At 40.7% G+C, this 25,834-nt stretch overlaps 1 long non-coding RNA gene across 1 annotated transcript in view; it reads left to right on the top strand.

Moving 5' to 3' along the window:
• The window catches only part of LOC122462110, a 33,018-nt gene extending 8,863 nt beyond the window's left edge, over positions 1-24,155 (top strand). Inside the window, exons 3-5 of the long non-coding RNA XR_006284465.1 lie at positions 6,374-6,471; positions 20,810-20,959; positions 23,088-24,155. This is a non-coding gene — a long non-coding RNA (uncharacterized LOC122462110). The remainder of the gene's footprint in view (positions 1-6,373; positions 6,472-20,809; positions 20,960-23,087) is intronic.
• Positions 24,156-25,834: the final 1,679 nt, after the last annotated feature.

Raw genomic sequence — 25,834 nt, 5'->3', positions numbered from 1 at the left:
CCATGAGGATGTTTAATCAGGAACCAAAATAAAGAGCCAGATAGATTTATAACAGCTCATAATGTGTAAAGTACCAGAAAGGATTTTACTCAGAGCATGTGTGCCAGGAGTCTTCTGATAAATCACAATGCATCACATGTGCTGCATACTGTACTAGTGAGATTATTTAACCTGCAATGTATGCACTGCAGTCAGATTGGGACACAGCCTCTTGCTACTTCATATAATATTTTCCTTACACTATAAGTGGACCTATTGAATTTGCAAAACAAGAAATATCCCTTACAGTTCCCCACCTTGCCCCCAGATCAGCAGTAAACATGAGGCTCAGTTTACGTGTTCTATATAAAAGTCTAGTGCAAAATAGTAGCATACATATGCATGGAAGCAGTATATTTTATATACTCATAAAATTGCCTCCATAACAAACAAAATAATTTCAGACAGGTGAAGAGGCATCTGCTTCCCCCTCATTTTTAATGTCTAACTTGCACAATTCTATTACCTGAATTTAGACCAATGACATTTTGCTCCTACAGTATTTAGTGCCATATCTCAGATTACATTGTCATAGCGATGTGCTGCCCCTTTAAAATGGCTGGCTTGACCCAGTATGTCCCAGTGCTGTACTGGCCCTTTTTCTATAGGCATTCTGGGAATTGTAGTTCCCAAAGGGGTCAGGTGACTGTGGGAAACGGGGCTAGGCTATAAAAAGGCTGCTTGTGGTTGAAAATGAAGGGAGTTATGGTGTCTCTTTATGATGAGTAGAGGAAGGAGCCTGGGTAGGGGCTGTAGCTAGAAGCTGGATAAAAGGCCAGGATGAGGCCTAGGGAAACCTGAGGATGGAACCTGAGCTGGGCTGTTTGAAAGAAGCCTAAGGAGAGCTGGTAAGCCTTTCAGTTTTTAACGCTAATCAGTCACTCTGAACTTTTCAAACCCTAAGTAACTGGACCTTGTTCAAGTTACTACACATAACCACCGTGAGCTGTAGCTCACGAAAGCTTATGCTCAAATAAATTGGTTAGTCTCTAAGGTGCCACAAGTTCTCCTTTTCTTTTCACCATTTGGTTGGAAAACTAGATAGTAGCTTGGGGACTTGATTATTGCGGAACTAAGTTTTACTTACAAAATTGCAAGCTTTTTACTGTGGAATCCTTTGAAGACTAAATATGCTCACAAGTGAATTGTGTCTTATGTGGTTTTTTGCATTTAATTTTGAAACACCTGTGTAGTATTTTTTCAGCTGATTTTTGTTGTTCTTTTTCCCCCTCCACCTCCTTATCCCCGGGAGGCATGAACAGTAAATTGGTTTAGGTTTGAGGGGAAAATTGCAACAATCCTACTGTTTACACACTGTCATGGCCTACTGTGATTTGGTGGAGTACTTGCTCCAGCAGGTGGTATTGCCACGTGTGGCTGAATATATATTGTACTGTACGTATATTGTAAGGTGCCACAAGTACTCCTGTTCTTTTTTATATATTGTACTGCCATGTCGTTCTCAGATCCTTCTTTTGAGCCTTCCTTCTGTGTACATGTTCTGGGGACTGGCCAAAGATTTTTCTCTGGCTCAGTTCTCTGTGAAAACACAAAGAAAACTCGTACAAATCAAACATTAGAACAGTGATATTTCCACTGCCTGGTTGCTCATTTAGTTATGAATATGATAAACCTTAAACTACAGCAGCTTCAATATGAAGTAAATTATCTGTGTGTAGCAAATTAAAATTAGACACATTCTCAAGGCTGGGAATTTATCCAGATAGAGAATGAAATTTGCTTCCGATCAAAGTGCAGTTCTACTCTCCTGGGTTTAGAATTGGCTGTCCTCCGTTCTGGAGAGGCATTGATTTGACAACCATGGAAAAGCATTGAATTCTCATTCCATAGTCCAGCTGCGGAGCAGTTTTGCTGAAGCGAGAGCAATTGAGAAGACACTTGTTCCATTAGTTAAAATATTGGGTGAAATCCTCACCCCACTGAAGTTGATGGGGGAATTTTTCCATTGCCTTCAGTGGGGTCAGGATTTCACCCATTGACATAAGTCTGTAACAGTTCATACAAATGGTTAATTTAAAACACACTTGCATTGTGGGGAGTCCGAGATGTTCGTTTCTCCATTTCCTTTTAATAGCGAAACCAAGTAAGAATAGGAACAGCTGAAGTGGAGCACATAAGTGAAATCAACAGGCTTACATTTAAAAAGGAGAGACCCTGCCCCTTTCAATAGGATGCGTGTATGTATCCAAAACTGTAGGTTGTTTTGATGGTTTTCAGACGTAATTGCTTTATCTATAATCTAGACTATGGAACAAGACTCTGGTAGAAAATGGAGGCAGCATGGTCTACTGTCTAGAGCACTGGCCTGGGAAGTGGGACCTGGGCTCTTATCTTTAACCTGTTCTTTGACCTCATGCTTCTGTTTCCCGTCCTACCCTTTGCCTGTATTGGGCATCTAGACTGCAAGCTCTTTGGAGCAGGAGCTATCCTCTCACTGTGTTTCTAAAATGCTTGGCATCATGAGGTCTGGTCTTGGTCACAGAAGGTGGGTGTCTCCAGAGGCTACTAGAATATAAATCACCATAGCATGCTTCAGCCATTCGTGTATGGAAAGATACACTGTGAAAACAGCTGAGATATCCATCTTAATGATCATGGAAACTGATGCAGGGAAACCTGCAAACTGGGATTGGTTTTTTTTATTATATTTCTGTGGGATTTTTGTCCTTCCTGATCATACTCTTCAGGATATAATGTATGAACTATTCAAGGAGTAAAAGGTTTCACTGTGTGGATCAAATCCCCCTGTAGCTTACTCCCTATCTCTCATAAATGCATAGTTTGTGTTTCCAATGGCTTTGACAGAATGTTCAGAAGTTGCCAGAACTTCCAGCTTCAACTCTGTGTCCAGAGGGAAGAATTTTGAGCTGATAATGCAGTAGGTTGCGCTTACGTTACTTTCTGATACTGCACCAATTATTTTACAACCTACCCAGCCACTGGCCTTGAGACTGTCAATAGAAAGTATATCAGAATGAATCTGATGGCATTTGAGTGTCCCTTAATTGTTTTGCAATGCTGCTTTCCCCTTGGCAATTTGAAAGACGGAGGATGTGTAGGAGAGGAAGGTCTGAAAGATAAAGTCAAATGAAGCATTCTGTTCTGAAAAAAAGAATGGGAGTTCTGTATTTCTTGTGCCCCAGGATCAGCCCCACACTGTTAAATTTATTGTGGCCTGGATTGTGTCTTTAGGCATAATCCTAGCAACAGGTATTGTGAAAGCTCCCTTCCCTTAGTGGTAGCCCATTTGGTGTGTCTCAGCCATCTTTGAAGTACAGTGGTGTGTTGACTCTCCCCTTGCTCCAGGGGCATGATTTGCTGCTGGCTTACACCTTTGAAGGCCAGAACCAACTCTCTACCTATTCCTTGCTCTCTTCATGTCCCTGGCTGGCTCTGGTGTGGAGTAAGTGGGCTAAGTCCTGTGCACTTGGACTCGAGGAGGTCCTGGCAGCATCCGCAGGGCTGTAAGGGGGTCCTTACAGACATGTGTTGTCCAAGTCATAATCTATCCTGCTAACACACAAGATTTCCAAAGCCATGACGTCCTCCCTTCATGGTCTGCTTTTACAAATGAGAAAACTTACTTGGGTCCTGATTCAGCAAGGCACTTAAGCACATGCTTCAGTGGCTGGCGGAATAGGCAGGGACTTATGCACTCAAGTCCCATTGATTCTTTTGCTGAACTGGGGCCTTGGACTTACTGTCCCGTCTCTTTCGTTTGCTGATTAAACCTTCTCCTTGAATATAACTGTCATAACTATAAAGGGAAGGGTAAACACCTTTAAAATCCCTCCTGGCCAGAGGAAAAACCCTTTCACCTGTAAAGGGTTAAGAAGCTAGGATAACCTCGCTGGCACCTGAACAAAATGACCAATGAGGAGAGAAGATACTTTCAAAGCTGGAGGGGCGGGAGGGAGAAACAAAGGGTTCTCTCTGTCTGTATGATGCTTTTGCCAGGAACAGAAAAGGAATGGAGTCTTAGAACTTAGTAAGTAATCTAGCTAGATATGCATTAGATTCTGTTTTGTTTAAATGGCTGACAAAATAAGTTGTGCTGAATGGAATGTATATTCCTGTTTTTGTGTCTTTTTGTAACTTAAGGTTTTGCCTAGAGGGATTCTCTATGTTTTGAATCTGATTACCCTGTAAGGTATTTACCATCCTGATTTTACAGAGTTGATTCTTTTACTTTTTCTTCAATTAAAATTCTTCTTTTAAGAACCTGATTGCTTTTTCATTGTTCTTAAGATCCAAGGGTTTGGGTCTGTGTTCACCGATGCAAATTGGTGAGGATGTTTATCAAGCCTTCCCCAGGAAAGGGGGTGTAAGGTTTGGGAGGATTTTGGGGGGAAAGACGTTTCCAAGCGGGCTCTTTCCCTGTTATATATTTGTTAGACGCTTGGTGGTGGCAGCTATAAAGTCCAAGGGCAAAAGGTAAAATAGTTTGTACCTTGGGGAAGTTTTAACCTAAGCTGGTAAAAATAAGCTTAGGGGGTTTTTCGTGCAGGTCCCCACATCTGTACCCTAGAGTTCAGAGTGGGGAAGGAACCTTGACAATAACTTTCCCACTATTTTGTTTGGACTAAAATAAATGACTTGGTATGCATGTATATTTATGTTCTTATCCCATCCGCTGGTGAGGAAGTCAGCATTAATCTTATCCAGTATGTCTGCATGGATTGGTTACACAAAAACCCAAACCAATACAGCATGATGGGAAAGTGAAGGGGAGTGTAAAATATTCCTGACATGAATAGAAACAAATGTAAAAAGTGACCCCCATCTCACTTTCCAGAATCCACCATACAACTCATCTGGTCTCTGGGAACTTGGAGTTGAATTCAACTTCAGACATCATCTTCTTGGCCTCAGACTTACAGCTTAAGGAGTAAGTCTATTACCAAAGAAAAGAAGGGCCAACATTACCACCTTGTACCACAAGGGCAGTTTTTAATCCTGCAAAAAGAAACTTCACCCTGAGTTTCCCTGTAACCACTTTGATTATGAATATTGCTTGCGTTAGTGTAAAGCACCAATAAAAATACTAGCCAAATGGCCAGCCAAGAGACAGAAGGTGGGCAGCTCCTCCTGAATTGCTTATTTAAACTAAACAAGGGGCATGAAACTGAAAACAGAAAATCAGACAAAATCTGGGTAAACAACCCTATTGCTAATAGACCCATAACATAAAAACTCAAAAAGCATCCTCCCACCTGGCACTGAGTGGTTCCACCCTTACCTCTGCCTAGATAAGTTCCCCACCTCCCTTGGTCTTTGCTCTTTGTCAGAAGTTTGCAGTTAAATAGGTGGTAACAAAACCAAACATCATAGAACGTTTTTAAGAGTCCATGGGCCTGTGTGCCTCCCAGATTGCAGCTTTTCTCCTATCCGATGGTTGTGATGACAGTTTATTCCTTGCACTTTGGAGATGTCAAAGGGCTTGTCGCTTCCTAGAGGAAAACTTGGAATTGTCACTGTTTGTAAAGTGTTCAGGGGAGATAAATGTACTATTCTTTTAAAAACCCCAGCACCTTGGTGCATGAGTGTTGAAGTTAAGCATTTAAAAGTCAGGCAATGACAAAGTTAAGTCTGTACATACAACCTTTACTCTGCCCACCTGTGCATTATGTCCCTGTCCTTAATTACATGATTAATAATAGAAATGTCAATTTTTTTATGATTACTACATATACACAATTAACTATTCTTATGCAGTAGACTACAGACTAAATATGACAGTACATCCTTTATACACTTACTGCACGTGTAACTCTACTCATATTAAACTGCGTGGGACTGCTCATGTGAGTAAATACTTGGAAGGATGAGTCCCCAGTTAGCTTTATAGTTCATGGCACCACCCCTTAAACTGCATCTAATAGAGGCTATGCTGATGGTTGGAGAAAAGTTGTGTACATGATAGCTAACTAAAGGCAGATCCCTGTGCCCATACAGAGCCCCAGTGATGCCTATGGCTCTATACAAAGCATGTTCCCTACAGTCCTAAGTCAATCAAAGCAAAGCCAGGTCTCTCCACAATACTCACGAGAACTAGTTTGTCACAGTCCTTGCAGAGCTTTGCAGGGGTGTAAGGAAGAAAGAGTGATTGCTGGAGTAAGGGTAGCCCAGATTGTGGCAGCTGGCACTACTTGCTCAATTCCCACCCTCATGCGCAAATAGGCAGGGAGAATGGGGAGTAGAAGGAGCTCTGGCATTGTCCCTCCCCTACTCGCTGACTGGATTAGCTGTCTGAGCATATGGACAGGAGTAATTTGCTGACCAGAAGGAGTGAAGTAATTTTTTCCTTTCGCAGGGCACGGGAGAAGCTGGGTGAAATTATGACTTGGAGTCACTGTTTCTTCTGTGGTCCTCTCCTGATGTGGTGCAGTTACATGCTGACCTCCATTCAAGGTAGGCTGTGATGTTAGTCTAGCTATTGGCAATGGCTGTGTCCTTGACACATTTCAATTTCCCACCTTCAGTCATTTATGCTCTAATGCTATATTTAAAAACAAACAAAAACCCAACCAACCTCCCCCACCAGGCAAATGGTTGAACCTGCCACGTGAGTTCCCAAACATTCTAGAAAGTTGTCTTCAGACAGAGACCAAGTACAGGAAATTTCATTCTGAATGGTGAAAGTTTGGGAAGCTTCTTAATATAGGAATTTAGGATGGGAATGCTCACGCAACCTTTGCTATGGAACACTTTGGTATCCTCAGTTGGGTGAAACAGTGCTGTTTAACTGCAATGTTATTTAGGAACAAATCTATTATTCTGTCATGTATTAAGGAAACATATTTGAACCATTAGCTGTCCTGTATTCATAAAAGGATTTCTTTGTTCACTTTCTTGCTTTATAAGTTCTTGGGTTTTAAGGAGGCATTTAGAAGTATAGCAGGGACACACACACACACAAATCAAGTCCTGGGCTGGCAGGGAACCATCGCTAAGTGACAATCTCTCACTTTGGGGGGAGGAGGGGGAATGTATTGTAGAGAGTCTAGCAAAGCTCTTATTCTTATTGAAGCAATCTTGCCAGTCAGCAACAACTGTGGGCAGAGACAGAAACCTGGCTGTTCTAAAAACTGAAGACTCTCTGGCACTGCTCCCTGCCAGCTACAGTTATTAAAAATATGCTGAAGTAGCACCATCCAGCAGCTTGAAATGTTTCAGACAGCGTGATGATAACCCATCTGCACCTATCCTCCTCATAGCATGGCAGAAACGAAAAAACCAAGGTGTTCTGAGGAAAAGGTGGAAAAGTTTCTTGTTACCTTGCACCTAAATCAATATTAGCCTGTCTGGGCTGGGGGAGAGGGAGCTTTTGAAGAACTTTTGCTGCATATCTGAGGGTTGAACGCTCAGCAAGCTTCTGAAACGGAGTTCTGATAGGAATGAAACACTAGCCTTTCCAGAGTTAGAAATGTCATGGAGGCATGCTGTAGCCATGGGGAGGAAAATGAGAAAGAGAGACTTTATCTAGAGCAAAGACAAAGAGTTTACTGAATTTGAAACAGTTTAATTTTAAAGTTACTCCTGGGAACTGGCATAACTGCTATTTAGAAATGGGAAAACTAATTCTGCAAAGACTTACGCATATGCATTACTCATGTAAGTAGACCTACTCTACTATTCTCATGTGTAACTTTACCCAGGTGTTTAAGGCCTTGTCAACATGCACAGGTTTGTACTGCACTGGTACAGGTAAACAGTACATCCCTTTCCCTAGTGTGGCCGCAGTTACACTGGTATAACTTGGGCCTTGTCTACGCTAGAAAGGGTTTACTAGCAAATCTTCCTCGTGGAGATACATCTTATACCTGCAAAAGTTCTTTTATACCAGGTCCCTGAAGGAAATAAGCTAAAGTAATTTTTGTCTGTATAAATGCATCTACTTATGCTGGCTTAGCTATGCTGGTCAGGGGTATGACTTTTTTCACACTCCTAACAGACATAGCTTGCCAGTAAAACGTTTAAGTGTAGAAGAGGCCTAAGCTTCTTGGGAGAGGAGTGTCTGTCCAGTCCCTAGCAAAACTGGGTACAGTCTATGACTGGGTGCTATGGAAATACAAGTGATGATAACTGCTTACATCAATGGTTGTACTGCTATCACTACTTTGCTAAAAACATCACACCCCTGACCAGCATAGTTATTCTACGTCTACTGTGTGTAGACCAGGCTTAAGTCTTCTGAGAATCGGAGTCAAAACCAGCTTTGACCAGCTGCCAGTCATTAATGAAAGCCCCATGTAAACATTATAGTTTCATTATCTGTGCAGTTTAGGCAAAGTAAATCATCAACTTAATTATGACACTTTTACTTGAAACTTTATAATTACTGGCTTTACACTGAACATGTAATACTATAACTGAAATGAACTGGAACGAAAAAGTTCTCCCTCTTTCTGTTGGTTTACATTGGCAGAATTTGGCAGTGCTTGGTCTCAGTTTGTTAGTGAGTGCTATCGGATGGATTGGAGTAACAGCACATGATGTCCAGTTAAGTTGGCCTGGGACTGTAAGATTCCTGTCCACATAAGCAGGTGATATAGTTAAGTGATATCCACCTGAGTGGAGACTACTATAGGCAGACACATGCACTGCAGGAGGCACGAACAGACACATGGATTGGCCTGATTTTTTCAGAGCTGCTAAGCATGAACAGCCCTTGTTGACTTCACCTGAAATTGTGGATGCACAGCACCTCTTAAAATTGGGCCGGAAGAATCTCTCTGAATCCTTCTTGAAGGCCAAAAAACCTAACATCAGACTGGCACTTACTTCTCATCAGAAAAATCCATTTAATTCTATCTCTGAAGTGAGTCGACAGATTCCCTCTTGTGTGGGAGCTTGTGGAATTGTTGATAAGGTGCAGTAGAGGATGACAATCCCTCTCATATTTGACAACTGGTCAGAGAACCTGCCTGTCTGCTGTTTGATCCTACAGCCCCAGACACCAAATCCGCTGTAGGGTGTAGGATTATTATTTAAACAGTGTATTGCCATGAACAAGCCAGTGTTTTAGAACAGACCTGAGAGGTAGTTTAGTCTGTCTTTGATATCCTGTTCTGCTGGCATCTGAGAGCAGCAGCAGCATTACCAAGTGTCCAAACGGATTATTCTATTCAGCCAATGAGCCCTCTTCTGGAGGGAAGCTATGCCAAAATAAGAGCTGCAACAGGAGCCACTTGATGAGGAAAATGCTAAACTCCTCTCTGGAGCATTTTGTCTGTGGATAAACACTAATGTGTTTAGACCTTAAACAAAAAATTGGTGAAATCCTATTATAGGTTTAATGATGCAAGGAAGAGACATGCATCAAAAAGCTTCCCGAAAAGTCTGCAGAGCCTGTCTGTGGATAATCCCCATTACAATGTGTCGTGTAACAATGTGCTGTCAAACTGGTCAGGTGTAATGTGCGTTAGCAGAGCTGCTGCATAGGGAGAAGGTTGCCCATCCACAGCAGAAATGGATCGATATCAAAACCTTGGATTTCAAACCCCTCCTTTAAGAACGCCGCGTAATCCTAGTGCTGGAACCAAGTTCTATGTATGAAGGTCAGTGCCCTGCTTTAGTTCATAATACCATAGTTTCTCCTTAGTTGTTCCCTAAAACAATGACACTTAAGACAGTTTCCCTATGTATGCAGCAACATCATAACACTACAGTCTGAGCATTAAAACAATGCTAAATATGAACATGATAAATGCTAACGATTGATTGACCTCTTGCAGCTAATTTTATTAGTAATCATAATCTTTATCACCGACAAAGCATAGTTATTTGGGTAAAGGCTTTTTTTGATTACAATTGTCAGATACTTTTGCAGGGAGTTTTTAGACTCGGAAATTAAGTGCAGAAGGGATCATCATGATTATCTAGTCTGACAGCCTTTACATCGCAGGCCACAGAACCTCACTCACCCACTCCTGTAATAGACCCATAACTGCTGGCTGAGTTGCTGAAGTCCTCAAATCATCAAATCAAGTCCTCAAGTTAGAGAATCCACTAATTTAAATCTGTAAGTGACCCGTGCCTCATGCTGCAGAGGAAGGCAAAAAGCCGCCAGGGTCTCTGCCAATCTGACCGGGAGGAAAATTTCTTCCTAACCCCAAATATGGTGGTCAGTTGGGTCCCATGAATTTTGGCCATAGCCAGACACCAGGAAAGAATTCTCTGTAGTAACTCAGCACGTTCCCCATCTAGTGTCCCATCACTGGCCATTGGGGAATATTTGTTACTAGCAGTCACAGATTGGCTATATACCGTTGTAGGCAGTCCCATCAGACCATCCCCTCCATAAACTTATCAAATTCAGTCTTGAAGCCAGTTAGGTTTTTTTGCCCTCCACAGCTCCCCTTGGAAGGCTGTTTCAGAACTTTACTCCTCTAAAGTTCATCTAATTTCAAGCTTAAATTTGTTGATGGCCAGTTTGTTTGTGTGTCAACATTGGTGCAACATTTCAACATTTTAATTCTATTGAAAAGACACAAAGGTAGTTAGACTACTCTAACTTAAAGTTAAGACTCTAATGCATGTCCCCTAATGAAAGGAGGCTGATACCTTCTCACGCAGTGTGTCTCAGTGGGCGTATCATGTGGTCATGGGACAGCGGATATGATCACCATGCATTGCTATGTGCAGGCTAAAGGGTGTGAGTTAGAGAAGGAATCTGAGGGTTTCAAAGGTGGTTAAGGAAGTTAGAATTCCATTGAAAACCAAAGGGGGTTGAGCACCAAACTCCCTTAGGCCCCTTAGAAAATACCAGATGTAATATCTGTTTGGTAAGGTTTTAGTCAGCCCTTTGCTGGTATAGGCACATGCTTTCTGTGGCTTGACTATGATATGCATGGTGGAATGAATGTTTAACTGCATGATGAAAGCAATGATTCATATCTAAGGCTGTGATTATGGGACTATGTAAGTTGAGATGCTGTAGCATATGAGCCCTTTTGATGCTGAATTGTGTTGTCAAATGATGCACACTCCCTTCTGCAACCCAGAGAAGGATGGTTGGAAAGTTTCATTGAGTGCTTTATTGGCCAACTGACAGTGGTGGCTGATAATACTGCGATGAGCTTGTGGCGAGGATAACAGAGCTGCAAAGAAAAAAGGAGCAAAGAAGGTAATTTACACTTGCAAGGACAAGGACAAAATATACAAATCATACTGGAGATAAAGAAATGCTCAGGCTTATGATGGCAGTGTGTTTGGGGTACATGATGTTATCACAAGATACAGTAGCTCATTTATCTTGCTGTGAAATGCACAGACTAGACACATCAGTTTTGAAAACAATTCTGAACCACAAGAGCGAGGGAAAATAATTTTGCAATGTACTTAGTTCTACTAATGAACTAAGATAGTGAAGACTGAAACACTGAGTAGAGAATGCACTATATGTGCAGTCTATTGGCACATTAGCCTTGAGTCTTCCTCTTTTATAGTTGATGCACAGGCAGGATTATATCATAACAAAGTATGGTACTGGTAATACAAGGCAGATTCTCAACGGGTGTCAATTGCTGTAGCTTCACTGAAGTCAATAATGCTACACCAATTTACACCAGCTAAAAATTTGGCCTAAAAGTTTGGCTTGTGTCAAGTTAGACTAGTTCACGTTTGTTCCCATTGCTGTTGGTGGACCATGATCTGAATAGAGTGGCAATCTTGTCTCCATGCTGAACAAAGAGCGTGTAGGTAACTTTGTTTGGAGGTTTTGTGGTGGGCAAACAGCGTGTTGAGGATAAACCACAAATCTCATAAAGTCACACTTCTTTTTTTTTATCCAGGATTCAAAAGGTTTCAAATTATACATGACACCATTACATTTTAGTGCACTCAATGTACAGTACTACATGGATTGAAAGATGCGTTATCTGTTCATCTTCAAGTGTGCACGTAACCCCTTTCATTGTTCGTGTGAGTTACACAGTAAATGCATTAAGAGGAGAATAAAATTCTGGAACTGTTTCCTGCTAATCTAAAGATGGAGAAGGGAGTGGAGAGGGTTAAAGCTAGAAGCAAAGTTTAACTTAATGGGAAAAAACCCTTTCATTAAAAAGTTTGATTCTGTAGACAAAGAATAGTTGGTTTTCACCCTACAAAATGTGTTAAACTTTTAATAGTTCTATGAAAAATACCCCATTCCGATGAATAATACTTCTAATTTTCAAATTGACTGTATTGAGAACATTTAGCAAAGAATGAATAATAGAATTCATTATCTTGATTTTTCTTAAAACTGGAATTGCTGAAGCCTATCCCCCATTACTGTATCATACAGTTTTTTTAAAAACCCGTAATTAACAGGCCTGACATTTTATTTGTTCTAAAGTTGAAAAAAACTTCATTTTGTTAATATTCACAGTGTAATTTCCCTAGTCACCTTTTTCAGTGAAAAATGTTTACCACAAATAGTGTTATGTATGTAGCAGAAAAGTTAAAAGAATTGAATTTTGCCCTCAAGTGTGTTGTTAGCATGCTCTTCTTGAATACATTATTTGGCTGATCTATTAGATGTACAAGGTGTTGTACTCAGTTGTTATTGCTTGCTTAAATTACTCCATAATGAAAACTAAACATTGTACAGAAGATTAATCAGTTAGGTTTTGAGGACACTGAGGCTGGAGTGGGGAGGTGTACATTTCATATTCCTGCCTCCGTATGACTCTCTGAATGAAAGGGAGGCTCCTTCTTCTTTTCTTTGTCTTTTTTTTCTTTCTTCCTTTGAAACTCTAGCTATTGCTGGCTATAGTCCTGCTGCAACTTTTATATAGTCCAGGGACAATACTGTGAATGTTTGAAATGAATAGACGCTGCCATTTACTTTTTTAAAGGACCTATTTTAAATAACATAGTGGCTCCAGGACTGGATTTGGGTAGAGTCTACTGGAGCAGAAACTGAACCACTTGAATTCCAGTATATAGGCTTCAGTGGCCTAGCAAGTATTCTGGGTCAGATTTTAACCCCAGACTGAAATGCGGAGCCCACACAAAGCAGTGACAGTAGGGAGAGAAAGATGAACCTCTCAGAAAATAGGGAAAGCTATATCACAGGGAGCTGGAGAAATGTTTCTTCTGGCTAAATACCAACTAGACATAATGTGCAAATAAAACTTACTTTCTTATGAATTTTAAAATCTACATATGAAATGAAGATCATCAGAGTTAAGACTTTTCTGTTTTGAAAGCGTTTTTATTTGGTTAAAGAGTTGGGATCAACTACTTTACATCTGGGCTGGATCTACCGGGTTTATGATTCACAAAGGTTATTTTTACTTGCAGCTGTGGTCAGAGGCGGATTAGGGGTTTCTGAAGCCCTGGGCCAGACCAAGTGAGGGCCCCTTCCACCTGCAATCCCCCCAGCTCCTCCCAGCACTCCTGCCAGGGAAATGGAGTTGGGATGTGGGGGCTTGCCCCGTTCCGCCCACCTGGCACTCCTGCCGAGGAGTATATTACATCAATGCTGTTCCCTTAACTGTACTTATCTCATTTTAAAAAAAATCAAGTTAGTTTGACAGGGTCTATTTTCCATAAACCTGTGTTGATTTGCATTAATTACATTACCCTCTCCTTTAGTTCTCTCTTTATTAATCGAGTCCTATATCAGCAGCTCCATTATCTTTCCCATGATCTAAGCCTGGCTGATAGGCCTATAAATATCCATGTCATCTTGTGTACCTTTTTTTTTTTTTTTTTTTTTTTTTTAAAAATTGGCATATTAGCTTTCTTCCAGTCTTCTGGAACTTCTCCAGTACTTCAAAAACACATTGAAAATGAACATTAATGGTCCAGAAAGTTAATCAAACAGCTCTTTTAAAACTCTTGGATACAAATTTATCAGGTCTGCTCTTTATAAAATGTTTAACTTTAGTAGCTTGTTTAACATTCCTCAGAATTACTAGTGGAATGGGAAGAGTGTTATCACCATATGATGAGACAATATCATTTGTTTTTACCTCAGATACAGAAATATTTATTGAACATTTCTGCTTTTTCTGCATTATTATTGATAATTCTACCATTTCCATCTAGTAACGGACCAATACCATTGTCAGAATTCTTTTTGTTCCTAATATATTTAAATGACTCCTCCTCATTGTCTTTAACCCTTCTAGCTATAGATTTCTCCTTGTGTACCTTTTGCTTCCCTTATCAATTTTCTACACTTCCTAACTTCTGATTTATATTCATTATCATCAACTTCCCCTTTCTTCCATCTGTTATAGCTATTTAATTTTTATAGCTGCCATCACTTCCCCTCTAAACCAAGTGAGTTTTTTAACCAGCACAGCCTTCTACCTTGATTGTGGCTTTTTGGACATCTAGTAATGTGTTCTTAAATTATCTCAATTCTTATTCACATTTTTTCTGATTAAGTTCTTCATCGTAGCTGCTGTGGCTCATAATTGTTTCATCTTTGTGAAATTGGCATTGGAAACAGATAATGCCATTTTTGACAGAGTGACACTTCCCTCACCCCTTTTGCCCATCCTTCCTAAATAGGTTATAATTATTAATTTTTTTTAACATTCCAATCATGCAAACCATCCTACCAGGTTTCAGTAATACTAACTAGATTGAATTAATGCTCACAAATGAGCAATTCCAATTCCTCTCGTTTGTTACCTCCTAGCGCTGGTGTAGAGGCAATTCAAGAACTATTACTTCTCTTCATGTCCTTTGGTTCTTGATTAATTTTGTTCTCAACATCTCAGTTTTGTGCTAAGTGACTTCTCATATCATCCCTCTTTATACCTTCCCCTTTTGTTATTAGTTTAACATCCTTCTGACTACTCTAGCCAGCCTGTCCACAAGGAGGTTGGTCTGCCTTCTACTGAGACAGAGGCCATCCAAACTATACAGCTCCATCTCTTCCTAGAAGGTGGACTAATGTTCCACAAAGCCAAAACTCTCTACCCTAAATCACTTACTGGCCAGCAGTTGGACCAATGTTCCACAAAACCAAAGCTCTCTATTCTATACCACTTACCTAGCCAGCAGTTCACTTCCAGAATCTTCTTGTGTGTCTCCCTTTGTTCCTGGGACATGACGGATCTCAGAACATCACTTGGACATTCTTCTTCAACATGCATCTGAGTTTCCCTGAAACCATCTACACTCTGCAAGATATCCAGTAATGCAGTGTCGTTACTGTCTGTCTGACCCATGAACCTGGCTGTCAATTAAAGGTCTTTAGCATGTGTAAGTCATGACTGGGAACGAAACGTGTTATACATCGATGCAGCTTAATATCTGTGGAGATGTAAGTTCATTTCCGGAGACATAACACACTATTTATACCTGCATGTTTGTAGAGCTAGATCCCCAGCTGGTGTATATCAGCATAGCTCCACTGAAATTACACCATCTGAGGATTTTGCCTCATACTCTCTTGCTGAGCTAACTGAATTGGGGATCTCTAACAGGATCAAAGAAGATAAAGTGCACAACATTCAAATGAGCCTTTCTAGCAATTTGGCTTAACTCAAGCTGAAGAGCTAATAAAAAATTGTCTCCATATTGCTGAGTATTATTAAAGATGTTTCATATCTGAACAGCTGTGAAGGATTAGTAACAGTAAAAATAAATTATACATAAAATCAAAAGGGAGCTTATATATTGCTTCCACCAAGCTGACATAGAGTAAAATAAAACCCATAAGATGTATCAATAGAATATATAATAATAATAAAATTATAATATTGCCCGGCAGTAGGTTGTATTTTAAATAAAATTAGTCTCACAACTTTAAAATGTCAGATAATAAACATCTTCATACACTAGAGGCTCATCTTACTTAACTCAGAAATATTAGGCATCTGTCTAATTGTAGGTTTCAGAGTAGCAGCCGTGTTAGTCTGTATCCGCAAAAAGAAAAGGAGGACTTGTGGCACCAGTACTCCTTTTCTTTTTGTCTAACTGTAATACTTTAACATACAGTGAAAAGACCCACGTGGAAACCAGAATAGTATGTTTGTTCTATTCCTCCTATTGAATTATAATATTTGGGTCTCTCTCACCAAATTTTGCATTTTTTTGTATCTTATCTATAACTGTAAATTTTATTGAAACAAGAATACAAAATACAGATGACAGTAGTATGCTATGTCTCAGGACAGTGACTAAAGTAAAGGCAGCTCATATGGCAAGACAGGTGCAAGTCAGTAACAAGGGTAGGTAAGCATAGACCTGCTCTTCTTTTTAAAGGCATTGTCCATCTATAACCATCTGTCACAGCTGATAGTGACCCACTGCTCCTCTCTATTGGATGGTGTGTAGGGGAGCCAAATGGCATTAATTAAGTGGATATTGGACACAGGGCTCAATGAAGGGGGAATAAAACTATGTGGAATGTCATCACTGGCCCCTCTGTACAAGTCCACGTGGTACTCTGGATATGTACTTGTGTTGTCAGCCTATGTTGCCACGTCTTATCCTAGTGAGGTAAATAGAAACATTGCCAAATTAAATATAAAAATGTAATAAGAAAAGCCAAAAAGGAGTTTGAAGAACAGCTAGCCAAAACCTCAGAAGGTAATAACAAAATGTTTTTTAGGTACATCATAAGCAGGAAGCCTGCTAAACAACCAGTGGGGCCCCTGGACGATCGAGATACAAAAGGAGCACTCAAAGACGATAAAGTCATCACAGAGAAACTAAATGAATTCTGTGCTTCAATCTTCACGGCTAAGGATGTTAGGGAGATTCCCAAACCTGAGCTGTCTTTTGTAGGTGAGAAATCTGAGGAATTATCACAGATTGAAGTGTTACTAGAGGAGGTTTTGGAATTAATTGAGAAACTTAACAATAATAAGTCACCAGGACCAGATGGCATTCACCCAAGAGTTCTGAAAGAACTCAAATGTGAAATTGTGGAACTATTAACTATGGTTTGTCACCTGTCCTTTAAATCAGCTACTGTACCCAATGACTGGAAGATAGCTAATGTAATGCCAATATTTAAGAAGGGCTCTAGAGGTGATCCTGGCAATTACAGACTGATAAGTCTAATCTCAGTACCGGGCAAATTAGTTGAAACAATAGAAAAGAATAAAATTGTCAGACACATAGAAGAACATAAATTGTTATGCAAAAGTCAGCATGGTTTCTGTAAAGGGAGATCATGTCTTACTAATCTATTAGAGTTCTTTGAGGGGGACAACAAACATGTGGACAAGGGGGATTCACTGTACAGATTTCCAGAAAGCCTTTGACAATGTCCCTCACCAAAGGCTCTTCCGTAAATTAAGTTGTCATGGGGTAAGAGGGAAGATCCTTTCATGGATTGAGACCTGGTTAAAAGACAGGGAACAAAGGGTAGGCATAAATAGTAAATTTTCAGAATGGATAGGGGTAACTAATGGTGTTCCCCAAGGGTCAGTCCTAGGACCAATCCTATTCAACTTACTCATAAATGATCTGGAGAAAGGGGTAAACAGTGAGGTGGCAAAGTTTGCAGATGATACTAAACTGCTCAAGATAGTTAAGACCAAAGCAGACTGTGAAGAACTTCAAAAAGATCTCACAAAACTAAGTGATTAGGCAACAAAGTGGCAAATGAAATGTAATGTGGATAAATGTAAAGTGATGCACATTGGAAAAAATAACCCCTATACATACAATATGATGGGGGCTAATTTATCTACAACTAACTAGGAGAAAGATCTTGGAGTCATCGTGGATAGTTTTGTGAAGACGTCCACGCAGTGTGTAGTGGCAGTCAAAAAAGCAAACAGGATGTTAGGAATCATTAAAAAAGGGATAGAGAATAAGACGGAGAATATCTTATTTATATAAATCCATGGTACGCCCACATCTTGAATACTGCATACAGATGTGGTCCCCTCATCTTAAAAAAGATATACTGGCATTAGAAAAGGTTCAGAAAAGTGCAACTAAAATGATTAGGGGTTTGAAACGGGTCCCATATGAGGAGAGATTAAAGAGGCTAGGACTTTTCAGCTTGGAAAAAGAGGAGACTAAGGGGGGATATGTTAGAGGTCTATAAAATCATGAGTGGTGTGGAGAAAGTGAATAAGGAAAAGTTATTTACTTGTTGCCATAATATAAGAACTAAGGGCCACCAAATGAAATTAATGGGCAGCAGGTTTAAAACAAATAAAAGGAAGTTGTTCTTCACTCAGTGCACAGTCAACCTGTGGAACTCCTTGCCTGAGGAGGTTGTGAAGGCTAGGACTATAACGGGGTTTAGAAGAGAACTGGATAAATTCATGGAGGTTAAGTCCATTAATGGCTATTAGCCAGGATGGGTAAGGAATGGTGTGCCTAGCCTCTGTTTGTCAGAGGGTGGAGATGGATGGCAGGAGAGAGATCACTAGATCATTACCTGTTAGGTTCACTCCCTCTGGGGCTCCTGGCATTGGCCACTGTCGGTAGACAGGCTACTGGGCTGGATGGACCTTTGATCTGACCCAGTATGGCCTTTCTTATGTTCTTAAGTCTTCACTGTTTTTAGCCATGCTAGCTAGAGTAAAGCGAGTGCAGGTATGTCTACCCAAGCTGCAATCACACTTTTGATTACAGTGACAACATAGATCACTGAGGCCCACAGTCAGCTCCAGGGATAAAGGCACGTCTGTAGTTCAGCATTAAACACTTGTGTTTTCATTTTAAAGACTTGTGTTCTTGCCTCGCTCACCTGGATAGCCCGATGCTTTAGCGTCTTACAACTTTGAGGTATGGAACTCCTGTATGGACTATACTATGTGGTGAGGAGAAGAGAGAAACTGATCTGTCTGAGCCCTTGGAGAAAGATATTGGATTTACATCACCACGACTGACATAATTCAGCTGTAGTAAAACCTGCAAATCATCAATAAAAGATGATACAGGAAGAAAAACTCTGGACTGGGCAAGTTCAATTCCCAGATCTACGAAAGACTTACTCTTTGACCTGGATAAATTGTTTCAACTCTCTGCTTAGCTCCTAATCTGTAAAGCAGGAATTATTATCCTCTTCTCCCACCTTTGTCTCATTTAGATTGTAAACTCTCTGGGAGTGGGGACTGTCTTTTTCTATGAGTGGTGCCTAGAGCAATGGGGCCCTAATCTCTGTTGGAGGCCGATAGGAGCTACTGTTTATAATAAGAAATCTGGAAATCTCTATATTAAGTCATTCCTTCTAATACAAAATGTTAAGTCTCTGCCTTTAAAGCAGTTACTAAAATATTCCTGACGTGCAAGGGGGAAGAACATGTTTTCTCTTCACCTCACTGAAGAAGGCTATAAAAAATATGGATCCAGTTTCTTATCTGTATTCATCTCCTTATGAAAAGGGTGGAAATTAGAGAATGTTAGCTACTAAAATATTCTGAACGTGAAAGCGTAATGTATTCTAGGTCTGAGAGAAGCAAAATATTCCTTCTTCCTTGGTCATTATGGCGCCAGTCCTGGCATTGCTGTTAACGTTGTCATGCAGGAGACACAAGTTTGGTTTCGTTTCTTGGCCTTTCACTCTCCGGGATGATACAGCTCTTAGCTAGATCTGTACTAGACTCTAAAACAAACAACTCTCAGACCATCACATTAGCACCAGTGCAGTTCTATTGATGGTGGCAATAGCGTAAACTGGTTGCCATTACTTTAACCACTATGGTGTTGTCTAGACCTGCCCGAAAGAAGGTTGGACACATCATGTTTAGAAATTGGAGCCCTGCCTACACTAGCACTCCTTCTGCCCATTGACACTGTTCTTGGAGCTACAGTGGTGCTAGCACCGGAGTGGTGAGGGGCTCCCATGGAAGAAAAGCCTCCTGCAAGGCAGCCAGCCACCCATCTTCCTGTTCGTAAAGCAGTGAGGCTGAGGCCAGTTTCAGGACAAGGAGTGAATAGGTGACCCTTGTGGGAGGCTGAAGTGATGGATGTTTGAGAGCCTTGAAGATGTACCCCAAAGAGGCAGCATGCTTTTTAAACATTGCTCATCCTATTGATGATTTCTTGTGGGTTTTGTGTGTCACCCTAAGTTGCAGCCATCCAGGAAATGCCTACTCCACATCTGTGACTGTTTTCCAGTGTGGATAGACAGACACATGCTAGCTCTGCTCAAGCTAGTGAGCTTAAAAATGGCAATGTAGCTGGTGGGGGGGGGGGGGGGTAGCATAGGTGGCAGCTCAGGCTAGCGGCCTGAGCACACACCAGCCCAAACTCCTTGGGCACATATTTGGGCAGCTAGCCCACGCCACCCCCCATACTACCTTGGCTACATTGTTATTTTTAGCATGCTAGCTCGAGCTGAGCTAGTGCATGTCTGTCTGCCTGTGCTGGGAAGCACGCTTCTAGCTGCAGTGCAGACATAGCCTTACTGAGCGTGTTAGCCCCAGTACTACCTTATGTACGTGTTCCGGTAACAGATCAAATGGGCTCCTGCTAGCACCTGATAAATCTGTGCCTTTCAGAAAGCAATCCGTTCCATTCAGTACATAAACTTTTCAGTCTGGAAACAAATACAATATTACCTGTCTCAGTTATGGGTTACCCCAGCAGAAGTTTCTGCCATGACTTAAAATGAGAGCTGTGAATGCAGAGGAGGAGGGCTGTTAAGAGAAGTAATTAACATCATTGAAAATAGAACTTGTTCCTGTGAGGTGGGAGTACTGATTGAGCACATGAACTCTATTTACATTTTGTTGTGAAATAGATTTTAATAACACCACAGGCAAATTGTGATGGAAGAGAACAAATCACCAGAGTGGAGAAATTTTTTTTTTAATGTTTTATTTAGAGCAGTTTAACGAAGGTGCAGAGTGGGTTCTATAAGAACTATCAGATCTGAAGTAAAATCAGAAAGTTATTGAAGAAGAGCTCCAAACTCCCTTAAAAATGTGTCCATGTGGTGCTGGCTATTTGAAGAATGACCCTTTTTACATTTCAAGTAAGTTTAAATTCCAACCTGTGTACTTTATATTTAACTTGCTTTTTCTAACTGACAAGTGAAATCCTTACTTTAAATTTAAGAAAAATATTCTCAATTTAAGAAAATCTTCCTTCTGAACCCTGGGTCCTCAGAGGGCATTTGAAGATCACTCGGGTAGTTTGCTCTGAGCTTAATATATACGGCAGATAATAGCGTTTATATATGAAATACCATAGTCATGACTTATTAATCAGCCTTCTGTTACAAAGATTAATATTAAACTTTTGGCAGTGTAAACGCTACCATTTCCTGAAGTGTGTAGTGTGCTTTGGGTAACCCATTCCTGAAAATACAGTTATACTCTCAAAAGCAACTGAGTAAAAAAGATGGCATCTTGGTATCCCACATTTTGTTTCTCAGTGATTTACATATCAAATTTGCTCTTTCTGGTTAAATGTTTCTTAACTCTTAATGCTGTGAAGTTGCCCTTGGATCTGAAAATCTAGCAGTGATCTTCCTGATCTGCAACAGCAGTATTATTCCACCACTAAAAGTTAGCAATTTGGATCAATGGTGTGTGAACAGGAAGAGTCCAGTTTGCTTTCTCAGAGGTGTGTTGATGCTGCATTTCTAGCTCATCGTAACACACTTATGTCACTACAGTAAGCAGATAACTGAGTACTTGCAGAGAGCACGTCTGTGGAGTAATAATATGCCATTTTTAATAGTTGCTTCCTTGACCATAAATACACTTTAATTCTGTTCAATCTCTAGGGAATGTTCTCCTCTTTTTTTTATTTATAACTCTTTGACTTACACAGACAAGATAAGTTTGCTGCTGCTCACACAAGGTGTGACAGGTTGGCATTAACCTGTCCATAATTCGTATTTGATTCCAAGTAGAATTAATGGTAAGGATGAATTATAAACACGCTGTATCTCTCAAAGCTTTTTAGCAATAAAACAAAATCCTTCACTTGTCTTCAGCAATATAGTATAATAAAGTCAGACCCCTTTTGGTAATCCATTGTCCAAGTATTCGCACTAGATACCGGATTATTCGAAGAATCAGACCCTTTGTGGAAGGAACAGACTATGACAGGCTGCTTTGTTATTATGCCATACCTGCACTTTTTTTTTTTTTTTTTTTTAGCCTGGTGTCTTTCTGCTCATCCAAGGTTCTTGCAGTTTACACATGCACAATTCTTGCACAGTTTACATATGCAAACATATACAAATTTATACATGGGAAGTTTCTCCCATGTAGGCACTGTTCTGAGCTATCACTTCATAAACACTCAGACCTCATCCTTTGCAGCTGTTTTAAGAACAGGCTTATCATGGGTAACATTCCTATGAGCTTTTCCATATCTTTTTGCCATCACGCATTAACCCTCACTTAGCATAGGCATCTTGAGTAGTGAGAAGGGAATTCAGTGTCCACGCTGATTCAGCCCTTGGTCTGGGTATTTGCAGGAACAGAGCAGAACAGAGGTGGCAGTGTTTCTTTTAATGAGCCAAGAACCACACAACTTGAATCCAGATCTGGCTCTCAAATGGATTCTCCAAAGAATGGTGCTCTTTGATTGGTGGTTTAGGTTCAAGCCCATCTTTGCTTTTAATAAAGGGCTTCATAAGCTCTGAAATGATTCTTGTGTCCCCATTTTGCGTCCTGTTGAAGGTACCTAAAGAAAGCTGAACTGACACTGCGATGGGAAGCTGGAACAGGACATAGTATGAAGTAGCATACAGTGATGATGGGCATATGAAGGGTTGCCATCAAATTGTGATCAATTTTATTTTCTGTTGAGCTCCACTAGATGGCAGTGTAGATAAAAGCAGTGTGCATAAGGTACCCTTCATATCAACTCTGTTCCTGTTTCGAAATCTATTGGATCAGTGTTGGTAATTGTTTGTTTAAGAATTAGTAATTAAAGAGCTGCCTTCAGTCTTAGCTCTAGCACACTAACCTTAAGATTCCTGATGTGAATTTTATTGACTACTGTAAGGTTGTTGAACTATAATCCTTTAAGCTTTCCTAAAGTGAGTTGCTTCCAAACTCATTTAAAATTGCCCTCAGAGATTTGGTTTGACTTCTTACTTTTAAATTAGTTCACTGGCTAAATCTGGTTTTGATTGTTTTCAGTGTCATATCTGCCATCATCCTTTCAGGAGCAACAGACCCAAATGGAAAGAGAATGCAAACTATGTCCTGCTGAGAAACTTGGATCTGTTTTGCAGGTAGAGTTGAGCTATGCTTCCCTGCACATGAAATCAAAGGAAACTTGTTAAAATGTAATTCTCCACTCTCACCATAAGCATCACAATCTGTGGATACAGTATGTTGCATACTTCTGGTTGCCTAGGGGATTGTACCCCGTCCTGGTGGATAGCGACCTGGTCTTGTCAATTTCTGGCTGGTGCAATATACCTGGGTATAAAGCAGTCAGCCCTTGGAGACAATCCAGCTAGTACAAAATGTGGCAGTTCATCTCCTCAGGAGATTCAGCAGCCCTGTCCTCCACTCTCTATGTTGGCTGTCCATACATCATTGAGTCAAATTCAAGGTTTTGCCCACTATTTTCAAGACGCTCAATGGTCTGGGCCCAGCATAGCGAAAATATGCTTGGAAGTTCTGTGATGAGAACTCGACACAATGGAGCCATCCACAGCAAGTGTAACGCTCGTCTGTGAAGGAGACAGAGCTTTCTCGGCGGGTGGGTGGGGAAGATGTTCAAGAACAAGGAACAGACTCCCATTAGGGAATAAGAATGACCAGAAATGGATTCAGAAACCACCAATATTTCTCTAATATAAACACAGTGTGCATATGATTTATAGTAAAAAATCAACTAAATAGCAATATGCTACCCTGGCCTGTACACACACTTACCCCGGGGAGAGGATCGGAGAGAGAAGGAATCACACACGAGAGATGTTAGTCACATCACTTAATGGAAGGCATTCAGGGACTGTGGTGATGAGGGTGGTGTGAGAACGTGAATAGACTAGAACTTCCCTAACGATACAACGTAAGCCTGTTAGACGTGACGTGCGTACCTTTTCCTGTGTATCACCAAGGGCAGGTGGAGATTTCCTTAGAAGCAGTGAACCAAATCAGGACTATTGTAAACCCATGGAAGTTGGTGGTTATACTAGGAATTAGTCTGGTCCATTGAACATCACGTTAGCACATTCAAAGAAAATTTGTCCTCTCTGAAATTCTCTACTGATTTGTGACATTAAAAATATTACAGAAATATGACTGTAAATATGTTATTGCTGACTACCTGGTAAACTCAGTTCTGTATGCTACCAATGCAGTAGCAATCTGGATCTGTGCCTGAGCTAGTAGATCACTGACATAAGCATGATTAGGCTGCTGACAGGGTGATTTCCATGGTGGGTGAGTGGCATTCTTGCCTCTGGGACTTGCTTGCTCATGTTGATCCATTAGAACCCAAGTTTGTTGATCTTCAAGGCACACTGTGAGAGCCCTCTGGTTTCTTTGGCTTTTGTTGACTGAGGGGTGGCTTATTTTGTTGGGTGAATTCTACTTGAGGTTAGTTGAGATGGGTAAATCCTCTTGTCTGGAAATGGTGTCCTTAGTTTTGCATATATGAACTATTATATTGCTGATTAGATGTGCTTCAGCTTATGGAATAAATATGGAAATAGAAGTGGCAGCATTCCCTCTAATCTGATGCATGGAGGAAACTTTTAAAAACTAGCATTTACTGCAATTTTAAATCGTTCTTGTGACAGCTGCAAGAATTCCATGCTGTAAAGGGAATACCTCCAACACTATAAATAATGTCAGAAGTGATCAGTGGTGATTAATGACTCCCACTGTATCACCAGATATTACTGTCAATGGGGGCCTTAGGTTTATTAATCTAAGAGGATGTAAAGGCCCCTGCCTTACACATCTAACCATGCCAGAGCACTGACCCTGATACTGTATCCACAGCAACATCTAATTTTGGTGCAAGTGATCACTGTGGGTTTGTACAGCACACAGCACAACAAGGCTCTGACCTGATAGAGACTTCCAGATCCTATTTCATCAAAGATGATGAAGATGATAAAAGCGGGCTGTGGCAGAGACTGAATGATTAAATCAAGGCTGGATCTTTTCCCGCCCCTAAAATAAATCCCCCTTGATCTAGAGTACATATCTGGAGAAATTCTATGGCCTGTGTTATGCAGGAGGTCAGTCTAGGTGATCGCAATGGTGCCTTCTGGTCTTGAATCTATTCTTTCTCTAGAAAATTGCACTTCCAGTGTTGTGATGTATGGAACTGCTGAGGACCGCAAAGAACTGACAGGTTCAGGTGGGTCACTGCCAGTGAGGGTTGGTGAGGGTGGAGGCAGGTAGATGGCGGTTGCGTGGTGTGGGGATGGGAACTTGATAAGGCATTGTGTCACTTTCCATCAGTCTCTGCAAAACCATCACCATGCCACTGATTGCTGTACATATCACAGACAGCCAATGAAATTATGTTTGGAAGTTTAACACTGTTAAAACTTGCCCTACATTTTTATTTTCAGAAGTGTTTAATTTTTTTGAAAATGTGCAAACAAGTCTTCAGTCTTTGACTGTAGAAGTGTAAAATTAGTATTAAAGGAAAGAGCTAGAGGATGGCGAGCATTTGATAACAGGCGTAATACTGGTACTGATGCAAATTCCCAGTGTTCGCTCATGCCAAACCAGCAACAGTGACGTGGAGCAGTAGATCACACAAATACAACATAATCTTTCAGAATGTTCACAATTATACACCAGTCCATGCACAAAATCTGTTCACCTGCCCTCTAACAAAAGTGCAAGGATAGTGGGTGGGAAAAATACTGTTATGCTGGAGGATGTTGGTAGCTGCCAGAAAGTGTCTC

The sequence above is a fragment of the Chelonia mydas genome, chromosome 10 (assembly GCF_015237465.2).
Source record: "Chelonia mydas isolate rCheMyd1 chromosome 10, rCheMyd1.pri.v2, whole genome shotgun sequence".
NCBI classification, from domain to species: Eukaryota; Metazoa; Chordata; order Testudines; family Cheloniidae; genus Chelonia; species Chelonia mydas.
This window is presented reverse-complemented; position numbering and strand designations above follow the sequence as displayed.